This window comes from Schistocerca nitens, chromosome 3, assembly GCF_023898315.1.
Source record: "Schistocerca nitens isolate TAMUIC-IGC-003100 chromosome 3, iqSchNite1.1, whole genome shotgun sequence".
Classification (NCBI taxonomy): domain Eukaryota; kingdom Metazoa; phylum Arthropoda; class Insecta; order Orthoptera; family Acrididae; genus Schistocerca; species Schistocerca nitens.
Window position 1 is genome coordinate 630,338,876 of NC_064616.1, and position 15,736 is coordinate 630,354,611.

Consider the following 15,736-nt stretch of genomic DNA (forward strand, 5'->3'; position numbering starts at 1 on the left):
CCTGTCCGTCCCAAAATTAGTGGTGATGTCAGGAAGGGTCCAGCTATCACATCCCCAACATATGACTTTTAGCGAGGTCCTCAATGGGCCACGATAAAGCGAAGTGTTTCCTGTAAGTCCGCAAAATCACGCAAACTATTTTGCGCAAGGAAGCGACTGAAATGGCTTATGAACTTTTAACCCTTTAGTGGACAATATTGTTCTCAGTGCATCCTGGTGAATGTTAACTGTCAGCATCGCTCATAATGGTTGCATTGGCTACCCACAGTTAGCAACCCCTGTGTTTAGCTCAGTATTTTGTCACCAGATGGCACATAAGCCACTGGTTGCACAAGAAGTGTAAGCTGCCGGATGGCACTTGGCCTTTTTAAGTTCCATCACGAGTGAGGGATGATTTTCATACAGGGTTTGTCAGTTCACTGATATGAAACATGTACATGTACATTCCTTAACATAAAAATAAAACAGTATTTTAGACACTGAAAGACTGCTTTTAAGCAATATCCTATGTTATTAAATATATAAACATAAAATTTTAATATTACTTTATTACAAGCACCATTTACAAGTAGAAACACTAGAATAATGATTTTTTTCAAAATTTAATGCATTAAAGAAAGCAATAGTACTAAATTCAGAAACGTCAGACAGTCGCCATTCTTAGTAATTACGTTTATTGCATTCATAAAAGAAGCAATCGTTAAAAATCTCTGCAAAATATAGCTGAGTATTTGGCTTTCAAAAAATTAACGATAACAAATTTCAGGACAATATCTCTAGATGAATCATGCCTGTTAGCACGTAATAAACCAGGTGTCAATCCTAAGACGCATTTTCTCTAATCTTTCGGTAGTTATTTGCAATTTAGTTTTCGCAGTGTGTAGCTGGAGTCAACCGAAGCAGATACTGCTCATTGTATCTCTCATGCGACGCACAGTGTCGATGGAAAGCGTCGATTTGTTCCCCGTTAAAACAAAGTGGTTTTTACTGGAATGTCTATTATATTCTTTTTTGTGGAATTGTTTTTAAATTTTACTTGTATTGGCAGGAAAAAGTTATTCATTCGAGAACAGTGCGTTGTGTTAGGAACATATGGAGTCACATTCGGGGGACTGAATCGTGCTGTAATATCCAGCACCAAGTAATTTGAGGTAAAATAAATGGAACCGTCTTTTCTAATGCGCCAATCATTCGCATCATTTACTTTTTGACGTTTGTCAGTCCTCTACAGCTATATGAATGACGTCTCTATGTATTACACCGCACTTGCTATAATTAAAAGTGTTATTCGGCAAAGGGGTGGTAGTCCCGAAGAACTTCCGCTTTCTGGAGTGCTTCCGCTCAATGTGACGCAGCAGTTTCTATCAGTATTGTGCCGTTCCTCAAGCGCCCGACAGATTTTGCTGTAATGCTCTATTTATATAAAATCCTTTCGCTTAGTAAAAAGAAAACGAGACACAATAAATGTTCCGTTACTAATAGGTATCCTTTCATGATCTGACGCTCTCAATGTGCTGTCTAAAACCCTTTTTGTTGAGTGGGTGTTATTTCTCCCAGACGTTATACCTGTAAGTACTTAATAAATTATACTCTTCACCTAATGTCTCCTGGCCGGCCGGAGTGGCCGTGCGGTTCTAGGCGCTACAGTCTGGAACCGAGCGACCGCTACGGTCGCAGGTTCGAATCCTGCCTCGGGCATGGATGTGTGTGATGTCCTTAGGTTAGTTAGGTTTAATTAGTTCTAAGTTCTAGGCGACTGATGACCTCAGAAGTTAAGTCGCATAGTGCTCAGAGCCATTTGAACCATTTGAACCTAATGTCTCCGTATTGGTCTGTAGACGAATAAGGTAAGTAACTACCATCACGTAAATTATTACCGTCCCGTTGGTTATTTAACGTAACACTCGTCCAACAACTCCACACACAACACTCCGATGCTCGCGCCGCGACCTAGTGCAGCTGAAGAACGCGGTCTTTCCGTCGTTGGTCGTTCGCGATGTCGCCAGCGGACAGATGTAGATTTACTTACGAGCTGAGGTCGCCACAGCACACGCCCACAACGAAAAAGAGTACAAAAATTAAACTAATTCGATCCGTGAAATGTCTGATGAATCGAATAGGAAACGTACTTTTCTTCCGTAGTGTGTTCCATATTTTGTGGCCGTGAGCTGGTGGGCCGGCTGGTGTTGCGAGGTGACTGCTGCAAGCGGATTGACGTGGCCTGTCGGTTTCCAGGTGGGGGGCGCTGCCCTGCATGATGTTGCGGTGCCGATAGGTGCGGTGCGGCGGGTGTTCTCCGTCCGGTGTTTTCCTGCATTTCAGTGGCGTCCTCTGCACTTAGGAATGCTGGCTTGCACCTCTTTTAAAGTGACTTTTATTGTTATCTTATTAACTTTACGTAGTTAATTCAACATTTTAAATCTGTGCTCTATAAATGTTTCGAGAGACTGGCACAGTAATGGCGTAAACTAAACAATCAAAGAGATAGCAAAATATAAATACAGTATACAAATTATTAATTCAGAAAAAAGAGTATTTCGATTTCACACAAGGTAAGTCATCCAAATCTATGTTCATTACCCTTGTTCATTTGTGGTATTCGCAGTTGGAGTTTCGTTGGAATTGGGTGTTCTGGGAAACCGTCTCCGGGTAGAGTGACGCTTCGTTCGTCCGGCTGTTGCAGCTTACTTCCCAGGTATTGATGTGCTGTGCTGCTGCGAACTGATGCTGAAAGGAACATATCGTTTCTTGTTATCGTTAACCAGTTGCTTGGTCGGCGTGGTTGCAGACATTCGTCATAGAGTTTTCAAACGCTGCGTCTAATGCTATAATTAGGGAGCTCATAAAGATTTCTTTACATTATAATGTTATGATTGTTTTATCATGTTTCTCTCATAGATAAGCCAGAAACTGTAATTTCTTGGTGTCTCACAGGCGGAGGATGCTGTGCGCTATATGGGAGACTAGCCATATTGTGTCAGATCTCTTGCATACAGGGACTGGATTAACGTCCGCTGCAGTGACTCTTGTTGCGTCGAAGTGCTTCGGTGCGTGTCTGGTGGTCAGTTTGAATATTTGTTTACTAATTTTTCAAACGGTTGCGACCGTCCGACACAAAATCTTGTGCAGTGAACTAGGCCATCTGAATCACGTGTCGCAGACGCCTCTCTTGATCTGGCGTATGCTTGCCAGTTTTACATTAGTTGCTATCATCCTTTTCATAACATTATACTCTTGTCACGGACTTCTGGTGGTAAGAAACGTGCCGAGACATTTTCCCATACGATGCTCCACCGGCACTCGGCAAATTTTGATTTAGTGGTATTCTTCAGTGACTTGCCTCTGCCAGCGTCTTGTAATTTCATTGAAGCCTCCTCTATGGGATTGAGTATATTTTCTGTTACGTTGCTCTTCTGCAACTAATATTGACAGAAACAGTCGGGTGTAGGTGGATTCTTTGTGTAGCTCGTGGCAGCTTTGCAAACTCTGGTCTGTATTTGTCGGATAAGGCTGCTGTCGGGTTGGACGGATCGTTTTCTACGACTCTGGATGTCCTGTGTATCAGCAAGGAAGCATTTTCACACAAAATCGATCACGCCGAGGTCTGGTTTTAGAGTGCATGCAGTGTTTGCAGTTTTAAATGTGTCTCCACGCTACAGCAGTCAGGGGACCGCTTGTACGAGGGGCATTCAATAAGTAATTCAACACTTTTTTTCTGAAAACATGTCGGTTTTATTCAAGATTCCAATACACCATATTATCCCCAACTCTTCTAGCTACAAAACCCTATTTTTCCTCATAATCAACGTTCAATGCACCGGTCTTACGCTACCTTACTGGGAGGGCCTGTATTCCCACTGGTACCACTATACTGGTCGACGTCGGAGCCAATATCTTGTTGTATCAGTAGCCTCCCGGTCATACACGCACTGCTTTCCGCGGGATGCATCCATCATTGGTACAAACAGATGGAAGTCGGAAGGTGCGAGATTCAGCTGTAGGGTAGATGAGGAAGAAGAGTCCAATGAAGTTTTATGTGCGTTTCTCTGGTGCGGAAACATACGTGTGGCCTTGCGTTGTCTTGGAGAAGTTCGTTTGCAGATTTTTAGCGACGAACACACTGAAGTCGTTTCTTCAAATTCCTGAGGGTAGCACAATACACCTAAGAGTTGGTCGCTGCACCAAAGGGAGGACATCAAACAGAATAGCATCTTCTGAGACCCAGAAGACCTTCGCGATGACTTAAACTGCTAACGGTGCGGCTTTGAACTTTTTCTTCGAAGCAGAGGTGATATTGAGCCACTCCGTGGATTGCTGTTTTGTTTCCGGTTCGAAGTGATGAAACCATGTTTAATCGCCTGTGGCGACGTTCGACAAAAAAGTCACGATCAGACCCGAAACGCCGGCCGCGGTGGTCTAGCGGTTCTAGGCGCTCAGTCCGGAACCGCGCGACTGCTACGGTCGCAGGTTCGAATCCTGCCTACGGCATGGATGTGTGTGTTGTCTTTAGGTTAGTTAGGTTTAAGTAGTTCTAAGTCTAGGGGACTGATGACCACAGATGTTAAGTCCCATAGTGCTCAGAGCCATTTGAACTATTTGAAGGCCCGAAACGTGCAAGTAATGCCGCACATAGGGTCCTTCGTTCCTCTCTAAGGCCTTTTGTTATGCCGCGAGGAACTCATCGGGAACACCCCTTTAGGTGTCGCAACTGGTGGACGAATGTGTCACCAGTACCAAAGGAGAAGTCAAATTGTGCAATGAGGTGTTTGATTGCGATCCGTCGATCACCTCGAACGAGACTGTCGGCACGTTCCAACACTACAGGAGTCACAGCTGCGTGCGAACGGCCGGCACGCGGGAGATCGGACGAGTCGCGCGACAGCCGCCTCGCCCAACGACTCACAATGCATTTGTTCACTGCCAGATTTTCGTAGACATTTCGCAAGCGCCTACGAATATCTGTGGTACTCTGGTTTTCCGCCAAGAGAAACTCGATGACAGCTTTCTGCTTGGAACGCAACTCCGTTACAGACGCAATTTTGAAAGCTACGTATTGCGCGACCAACTATTGGAACTCCATGAAACTACAGGGCTGAAGCGGGAATATTCACCGATGCCACACAACAAATTACTCATTTTTTCACCCTAAATTTGCCGAGAAAAAATGTAGTGCATTACTTTTGAACATCCGTCGTATTATAACTCGTCCCATTACTTTGGTTAGGTTTGAAATTTAGGCCATGTACTAAGATTTCCACATCAAAAATTTATTTATTAACTTTACCTTTTCTATCGATATCAGGTTTCTTGCTGCGTTTGCTTCAGTTAGTACTCTGGCAGAACGTAGCATTGTTCACCAGTTGTAAGCTGCCAGTTGTTGAACATTGGCTTTGACATATATGATGATTTCATTTTTCTCTTTTATTATGTACAAAATCGTTGGAATTGTCTTCTGTTTGTCCACATAGGTATGGACACCGTTTTCGTAGGTTGTACTGTTGCATCCTATGGATTCTCTTTCGTATAGGTCTAAATCTCTATTCGGCTTGTCTAACCAAAAATGTTCAAATGTGTGTGAAATCTTATGGGACTTAACTACTAAGGTCATCAGTCCCTAAGCTTACACACTACTTAACCTAAATTATCCTAAGGACAAACACACTCACCCATGCCCGAGGGAGGACTCGAACCTCCGCCGGGATCAGCCGCACAGTCCACGACTACAGCGCCTTAGACTGCTCGGCTAATTCCGCGCGGCAGCTTGTCTAACCCTTTGCTGTTCAAAGTAAATATCGCTAGGTCATCTGCGTAAGCTTCGCAAGCTATGAGTGAGTTTTCAGCTGTTAGACACGTGCATGAGGACGAGATTTTGCGTAGTAACGGATCGAGCATTATGACGAATAATGCCATAAATAATGGGCATCACTGTTTTATTGAGCACTTGACTGGAAATGAATCTGTTGCTTCTCAGTTGATAATGATTCGAGGATTGGAATTTGTCAGTAAATGAAGGATTATAGTCGTCAATTTTTTCTCAAATCCAAGAGAGTTCACGACTGTCTTGAGGTATTCATGGCTGATTCTGTCGAATGGCTTTTTAGAGTCGACTGACATTATTGCTGTGGAAACTTGGTCGGCTCTAACATATCCAATTAAATCGTGATATGTCATAACTACGTTGAATATTGATTTGCCTGTTACAGCTAGTGGCCGAGCGGTTCTAGGCGCTTCAGCCCAGAACCGCGCGACCGCTACGGTCGCAGGTTCGAATCCTACCTCGGGCATGGATGTGTATGATGTCCTTAGCTTAGTTAGGTTTAAGTAGTTCTAAGTTCTAGGGGACTGATGACCTCAGTTGTTAAGTCCCATAGTGCTCAGAGCCATTTGAACCATTGTTTACGGCGAATATGTGTCTCGTACATGGTCACTGTCTCCAAGTGTGATCGATCGAAGAATTTCGATTTCGTATTGCTTTTGACTTTTTGCTATTAGGACATATCTGCTTTCGAGGAAATGTGAGACATATGTTCTATTTGGAAGTCTGCTGCTGACTGTCCTACTATTTCTTACCATAACGGGGTATGGGCCTTGGCAGTGCGCCTCCAGTAACCTGAGCAATGGACCGCGCCGGAGGAAAGCGTAATTCCTTATTGACAGATCTCTGAAAAAAAGTAGCCTGTTTTCCATACCGTATAGTTCTAGTCGAGCGCAAAGCCTCCATTTGTCTCCTGAGTTCCGTGAGGAAATCTTGCGAGGTGCCGGGGCTAGCAGTGTATTTATCACTAAATTCTACTAGAATCCACATATGTAAATCATGCTCTAAGCCCCCCCCCCCTATTCTAACTCCGACTTTTGCTGTTGCACAAGGATAAAAAAATACGCGAACTGACTCTAATCAACCCTGCCAGTGGAGTAGAAGAGAGTTTGGCACCTGCAATAATTTAATTTGATAAATAAGTTAAATAAACAAAGGTTTCATTAGCATAGTGAGGAATGATAGGGTTGCTCTATCGATTAACATAATGAAAGTTCTGTCCAAAATAACAAAATGATTTATTAAGACTAAACACAAATTAATAAACAAAAACACATGAATTCTAATTTATGATACATTAAATTGGCTCGAATTGGAGACTCATACAAACACTGTAAAGGTGAAGTTGTCCCTAAACTAGATCGTGAGGTTTAAGACGAAGTGGTATGTGGAGCCAATTCCTTGCCACTCAAATCTCAAGAGAGACACACCGCTAACCCAACAGTAATTGCTGCTACTCAAGACAGAACAAAGTTAGAAAAAGACGAACAGGCGCGCTCTGCTGAGCTCTGATTATCACCTAGGAAAATCCCTATCTGCCGGTGCTGCGGACATACATTACCAAAACTGTCTTCTTGACTGCCAGAACACGATCTGGCGTACCGCAGGCGAGGGCTGGTTGCTTCGACGTCCTCGACCGAAAGGCGACTGCCGACTACCCACAAGAGCACCCGTACAGGCCGAACACAGAACATTCCCGCCCCCACGACAGTGGCCGTGGTTAAACGTTCCAATCAGCAACTCGAAAACCGGCGGAAATTCCACTCCATTGCCGGAGCACTACCATTCCACCAATGGAGATTCTTGGCGCCAATTTCTGTGCTGATTTTGCTACGTCGCGGCGCTATGCCCTGAGCAAACCAATCACCGTTACTATTTTGCAGAAAGTGCGGGAATTTTCCCGCCACAACTGCCTGGGTACACAAGTCATTCCCACGCCTCGCTGGTAGCCCGCCAGAAAGTGTTTTCGCTAAGTTTCTCCGAAGTAACGGAACCTCTCGCCCAGCCGCTACTTCACACCCCAGCGGGCGTGTCTCTTGACAATGTCGGCGTCTGCAAAGCATTCACTCGACTGCCTCACACACGTCGGCTTAACCCGCCTGTCACCGGACCACCCGGGTGACGAGAGACGCTGCGTGGGAAGTCCGCGTGTGAAGGAATAGCAACTTCCCACCGCATGCAATTAGAGAGGAGAATCGTAAGATAGAAATATGAGAGGGGGCTCATGCCACCTCTCAATCTTAAGTTAGATTAAGTAGTGTGTAAGCTTAGGGACCAATGCCCTCAGCAGTTTGGTCCCATAGGATCTTACCACAAATTTCCAAGTTTTCCAATTTCTAATCAACAAAAGGAAGCTCTACCTTTCAGATAACGAAAGTTAACATTGACCGTAACTGATGAAAAACAAGATACATCAATATGGTAATAATTGACAGTATTATTTGTGTGTGTGTACACGTCACGTTACTTAGAACGAATTTTACTGTGAAACGCTGTACATGTCAGCACTGTCAGAAGGCAGATTTTCACGAAATGATGAAAGGCAAATTGGCGACGTCTCATCGGAATTTCTGTCTCCTTCTCAGCGAATAACGCGCCTCTCAGCCACCATCATTGCTGCTCATTATAGTACTCATACAATAGTAGTTTGCAGACTTACGCCTTACAACAGTTTACTAAGCATTAAAAACTTTTTAAGTGATTGAAAAATTAGGCCAAAGATCGAAAATATGCATTTGATTCTTTTATAAACTATGGAACTCTTGTAACATGTTGGATCTTTGATGTTAGAATTAAGCGCTTAGATCATAACTTTATAAGGTTATGATTTTTTGTTTAGAACATTAATTCTCCTTTACATCGTCGTCGTCGTCGGCGGCGGCGTCGGCATCATCATCATCATCATCTTTTCTTCTTCTCCTTCTTCGTCTTCTTCTTTACGCATTAGACCGTTCGACCTGTTACGAACCTCGGATTTGATGCTTGCATCGTCTCTTTGGTCTGCCCACTTTGTGGAACACACTACCTGTCTGCCTGCAGATTGAGTATGGCAAACGTTCATCGCTCGACTGCTCTGTAGGAGATCTACAATTTTGTCGATGTTCTAAGAGTTTTCTAATTTAATCTTAGTCTGAGACACATAACTACCAGCCGGCCGCGGTGGTCTAGCGGTTCTAGGCGCGCAGTCCGGAACAGCGCGACTGCTACGGTCGCAGGTTCGAATCCTGCCTCGGACATGGATGTGTGTGTCGTCCTTAGGTTAGTTAGGTTCAGTTAGTTCTAAGTTCTAGGCGACTGATGACCTGAGAAGTTAAGTCGCATAATACTCAGAGCCATAAGAACGTAACTACCAAACACGAAATACGGTTTCAACAAGCGTGGCGGTTCTTTCTCTTTCGCTAAGTTATAACACAGAACATCTCACCAATGGGCTGGGTACAAACGCTCATTTCAGATTCATTACCTAATAGTGTGCTACTCTCTAGGTGAAATATGTAATGTATGTATGTTGGTACGTTCTGCCCCCGTTGGTTTCCCATGGTTGGTGTGTATGGAGAGTTGTATCAAACGATTTCTAACATGGAGATAATGTGTTTCTGTGCCGATGTGTATGTAACATACAATATTTTCTTCTTCCATGTACGAAGAATGTGGCCTCAACCGTTGACCGTAATTTCTTGTAATTCTACATGTAAGAAAATGCTACCACCATTCTCTGCTGCTCAACCGTTGACCGTACTTTCTTGTAATTCTACATGTAAGAAAATGCTACCACTATTCTCTCCCCTCGTTTATTTAGGCTATCAGTTGTTACAGAAGACAGCGTCAAGCTGCGAAAAACGTATTATTACTCCACATTTTGATTTCTCTTTCCCACCACACATTCGATTTTCTAACAGGATAACTTCCTATTCCAAAAGCCAGAATCGTCCACAAAGATCATTGGGTCTCTATGCCCCCAAATTCGGCCAGAATGTGTTCCAGTTCTTGCTTATAAGTGACTAACGGTTTTCTCGCAATCGACAGAGTTACGTGAACTGTGCTTGAGCATCTTTCGTCTTCAACCTCTGTTTTGCAGAAAAAAGACATAAAATGTTGAGAACATATAAGACAAATGGGTAAACGAGGACCTGCTCAGACAACCATATATAATGCCAAATCATTCCTTTCTCGTTTGACACAATAATTTTTTTTAAAAAAAATAGAATGAAGATGAGCGCCAGATTAGGTCTCGATCTCACCTTCACCATCTTCATCGCTCTCTTCTCGGTTGGACTGTGCGCCGAGGCTGCATAATTCAGCCGATGAGAGCAGTGTCAGCAGATGGCAAGGTTCCAGTTTCGAGCCGTAGTATTCGACACAATTTTAGTGTGCCAGGAAGTTTCAACACAGAGCGCACTCCGCTCCAGCCGGAAAGATTCAGCAGGGGTGTAAAGTTAAATTTATAAGTACAATTTCTGTCACATAAGTAATCATGCTTCTAATTGGAAGGCTATGAAATATCACATCACAATTCTCACGACTCTCAAATGACCGTATTATAAACTGACGATTTCTATACGCTGACGGGAAAAAATCGCAGCACTAAAACGTAATTAATGTTGACTAATGAAACTTCGGGAATGCGTTTGTCTAGGTTAAATATTTAAGTGCTTGACATTGCAAACTCAGAGGTTAATGTAAATGTGAGGAAAACCACTGCAAATGTCAAATGTTGGTACGTTAATAACCCATGTAACCACTAGACTGTTGCATGCAAGCATGTTAACGTTCAAATGGTTCAAATGGCTCTGAGCACTATGGGACTCAACTGCTGAGGTCATTAGTCCCCTAGAACTTAGAACTAGTTAAACCTAACTAACCTAAGGACAGCACAAACATCCATGCCCGAGGCAGGAGTCGAACCTGCGACCGTAGCGGTCTTGCGGTTCCAGACTGCAGCGCCTTTAACCGCACGGCCACTTCGGCCGGCGTTAACGTTCATGCATTGTGTTTTACAGGTGCCGGATGTCAATTTGTGAGCTCGAGTTCCATGCATGTTGCACTTAGTCGGTCAATACAGAGACAGTTAACGCTGTTTGTGGATGATGTTGCAGTGTTCCTTCAATAATGTTCCTTAAGAGCTTGATTGGAGACAGATCTGGTGATCGATCAGACCAAGGCATCGTGTCGACACACTGTAGAGCATCTTGGTTTCTACGTCTGTTATGGGCGAGTGTTATCCCGTTGGAGAACACCCTCTCCAATGATATTCATGCATGGCAGCACAACAGGTCGAATCACCAGATTGATATAGAAATTTGCAGTCAAGGTGTATGGGATAACTACGAGAGTACTCCTGCTGTCATACCAAATCGTACCCCAGACCCTAACTCCAGGTGTAGGTCTAGTGTTTCTAGAAATCAAACAGGTTGGTTGCAAGTCCTCATCTGGCCTCTTAACTCACACACGGCCATGGCTGGCACCGAGGCAGAACCAGCTTTCATAAAAAAAAAAAAAAAAAAAAAACACAACAGACCTCCACTCTTCTCTCCAATGAGCTCTCGCTTTACATCACTGAAGTCGTAAACTGCAATGGTTTGAGCCCAGTGGAATGCACACTGCAAGGTGTCTGACTCGGACCTGTCCTTGACTTTACTGATTTTTCACAGTTCATTGTGTCACTCTGGTGTCAAGTGTTGCTTAAATTGCTGCTGCTGCAGGTGCAGCACGGTGCGCCAGCGCCAAACGCCGAACACGATGTACTTCCCTCTCGGTAGTACCACGTGGCTGTACGGAGCCCGGTCTTCTTGCGATCGTACATTCTCGTGAACACTGCTGCCAACAATCATATACAGTGGGTGCCTTCCTGCCAAATCTTTCTGTAATATCATGTAAGATACATCCAACTTTTCGCAGCCCTATTACACGGTCTCGTTCGAACTCACTGAGGTGTTCAAATGGCGTCTTTGTGGCCTTAAAGGCATTCTTGCCTACCATCAACTCAGCACGTCCAGTTTCAGACATACCTACGCTCATGACTGTTACGGCTTGTATTTGAAGCAAACCAGATTTGCATCGTCGTAGTGGCGCTACTAGCGCCTTCTTGTGCGACTGACGACAAATTTGGATATACATCATCTTTCACTTGCAGAAATACGCCTACTAACTTTCGTTTATGTCGCACAACTCCTTGTTATTGCGAGGTTTTTCCCGTCAGTGGAAACTTGTTTCTCGGATTGCCAACTTGTTGCCACCAGTTGCTTATTAACAGTATCATAAAGGCTGCGTTTGCTCACTCATGTTACGATCTTTTGAAGTGCCTGATTTTCTCACACGAATAGAGATGATAAATACCTCGTCGTTGAGAACGCAGGCGTATTCAGTCATCTTATTTAAGTTCCGTTAAGTAAGGGCTAAACTAGGGTTTCGATCCGTTCATCTTCATTCTTCTGGGCTCATTTCAGAAGAAACATCAGTGCCCACTCAGTATTTCTCAAATGTAAACTCCACTATGATTATCAGTTTAACATAAAATCACCTCATGGTTTATGTCTCTTGATTCGAGAGAATTAGGGATGTTCTGTTGCAAGCCCAATTTCTCCAGCATGTTTCGGGAGTGTCTTCTAGATGTTAAGGTAGTCTCAACATTCCAAGGTCACGATGATACAAAGAACTTTCAAATCGTGTACTGATGATAAGAAATTAATATTTACTTTTATTATCATAATTAACTTTCACCTTGCAGCAACCACTTTAACTTAAAGCAAGTGTTGAGTATGACGTCAGTCAGTTTTAATGGATTCGTTGTGATGTTATTACCATTTGACAAAACTGAACTGTGGGGTAAAAATAATTTAATCGTACTGCTGTCGCACATTGGTTATCACAGAATTATAACTGATGCTCCCCCAGTAGGCCTGCTCCACGCACTTCACTTTGAGAAACGTGCTTTATATATACACGCTGACCCGTTCTTATTGACAAATATCATATACAATCCAACATCACGTCTTCAAATTCTCCAGTGCGAACATTTATTTGTTGAAAAACGAAGGCCTGTACTCTGTGGCTTCAAGGAGCAGGTTTCTTCTAAGTTTGTATCCTTGTCAGTAAACGTATTGTGATGACGCCTGTCCTGAAATTGCTCACTGTTGATTCCCTAGCTTTCCGGACACTTCATTATGCAGCTTCATACATTAAACACGTTTCTGTATGTTCCTTATACAAGTAATGCTCTAACTTCAACAACCAGTCATTAACTGTATATAGTGATAAACACATTGTCTATATCATAGACGATAGTGTTTTGTTTTCCAAGGCTTGGCCACGGAAGTCGTTGAGGCACCTAGTTGTTTGCTATGGACCATAAATAATTTAAAAATGTGTGAATGTCGCACATTGCTTGCACAGCTCCTCCTACAACCTGAAATATTCATTTAAACTATTGGTCTCCGGTGTCAAATTACTCGGTTTGTTAGACTTTGTCACCTATACAATTTTCACCCTAAATGGCTTTTAGACATCGTATATGCTATGATGATGCACTTTCTTGCAGGATACTCTTGTTTCCACGCTAGCAATATCGATTTTTTAAAGAATCCATACTAGTGTCATTTGCCACTTAGAGTCAGTGGAAGCTATATATTTTGTGAAACTTCCATCAACTGTTTGTTTCGGCTGTCTGGTTACCCTTACATAATTTGGTGTTACAGCTTCGTCTTAAGGTTTACTTATTCCAGTCGACGCTTTCCATATTGACCTATTGTAGCACTCGCATATGAGGTTTGCACAATTCTGCTGCACCCTGAGTCCATCTTCAGATTCCTTTATGTTGTCTTAATTTACGCACACGCATGCGATCACAACAAACTGATGTACCGAAGCATTGGTCCTAGGGGCTGTGAAGTTTGTTTTAAGTGTTTGTGACTGCAAATTGTTAAACATTCCTGCACAATCGACGTACGACATGCTCTTCGTGTTATTTAGTTTCCTCCGTGTTTAATGAGTTCCCAAACAATCGAACTGACACTGACTTTGGATAAATCATAACGATGACAGACACAAAGTGAAGACTTGAACATCACAAGCTTATATTATGAATGACAGATGTCTGGAGGACTAACAGGTGAAACGAAAAACGAATGCTTGTTAAATACGACATTACAAAATAACAGACAACGATGACTGTAACCGATAATTGACCTGTGATAAGGTGGATAGGTGGTAAGTAGCGAGAAATGGGGAAGGAGCTGTTAACAGTGACGATGGGACGATCTTAAGCAGCACAGGTACTCTGTTGTTAGTAAAAGATTCAGCACGTTCGTCTTCCTAACTATTCCTAACACATTATCAGCGATAATGCAAATGGAGCTGCTCCTATCTGGATCCCCCGCAGCAGAAGGGTAGACATATACACTGAGATAATGCCCCACACGTCTGATACACGTACTAGCAATCTGCAGCATTGCAACATTCACACGTCACCATTATTCATCGTATTATCGGTGCCCAGCCGACATAAACTGAGCGCCAGCCACATTTACGAAGCCCCACGCGGCTATTTCCAGAAATAATAACGATTTCCCGGCTGTGAAACGGTCCTGGTAATTACTGCTGCCTGTTTAGGGCCTGATTGTCAGAGAAACATTCTAGTTTACACAATCGCTGCGAAGTGTTAATTTCGGCAAATTTTATGATTAGTTCACAAACCTATTGAATATAATCATTGACAATTTGTGCCGGTGTGTTTCTTTTCTCGATTTGTACATCTCGTGTGCGCAGCAGAGGAAATAAATCGGTGCTGTTTTTCCCATTTTAATAAAGAGGATTTACACTGAACGATTTAAGCAATAGATTTGTATCTACATTGGAAAACTCAATGACGCTAACTCCTTTTATAACATCTTGATGTTATGTATCTAGAGAACTACTTTTTAAACATAAAATAATACAGTATTCTGCGCTAACCAATAATCAGAAAACTAATAAAATTAAAAATGCGCTTTAAGAAATAGATTAATTTTTTTCTCGATTGACCACAACGGAACTTTTCTTCCGTCAGATTCGGCGCATGGTAGAGGCACACGTTTCAGTCGTGTCCGCAGAACATTACTAGGCATGGAACAGCTATTTCTAACCTTACTTTTGCCAACGTTGAAGTAAAAAGCCTGATCTAGGATTTACTCAAAGATTTCCCTGGATTTGCTCTTACTCGATCCCAGGTCAGCACAAGTGGATATCGAAGTATTGCAGACGCCACTCTTATTCCAGAAACGTCACACTTATAAATTTATGTCGTCACTTCCTTAATTCATTACCGCTAAAATTATTGTAAGCTCTAAATTGTGTCTGTCTATTTTCCTCTGGTTCTTGTCAAATTTGTGCAGGTTTGGTGAAGGGTATGAAAACCACATGCGGTTTAACCGAAGAGATATTGCAGGTAATGCCAGCGATTTATGAATTTACTGGCATATCATTACTACATAAAGTAGTCTACACAGATGAAGATAACGCAGTATTAAGTGAAGCACCTAATCAATACAGTTAATCCTATTTTAAATCACTGTTATTTTATTTCAGTTTAAGAAATTTTATCCATGTATTGGGAGAATTTACTGTTATAAATGCATAAGTGAATGACTGTTTTTATATTATTATTATAATCAGTTGCCAAACTTCACTGCTCACTGCTCGGGGAAATCCTGCTTCACTTAATACTGCGTTATCTTCATCTGTGTAGACTACTTTATGTAGTAATGATATGCCAGTAAATTCATAAATCGCTGGCATTACCTGCAATATCTCTTCGGTTAAACCGCATGTGGTTTTCATACCCTTCACCAAACCTGTTCCATTTTTACATGTGGCCATAGGTAAAAGCAGAGTTTATCACTACAACTTTTGGTGAAATGTCCTGCCAATTAATAAAATCCGGTCATT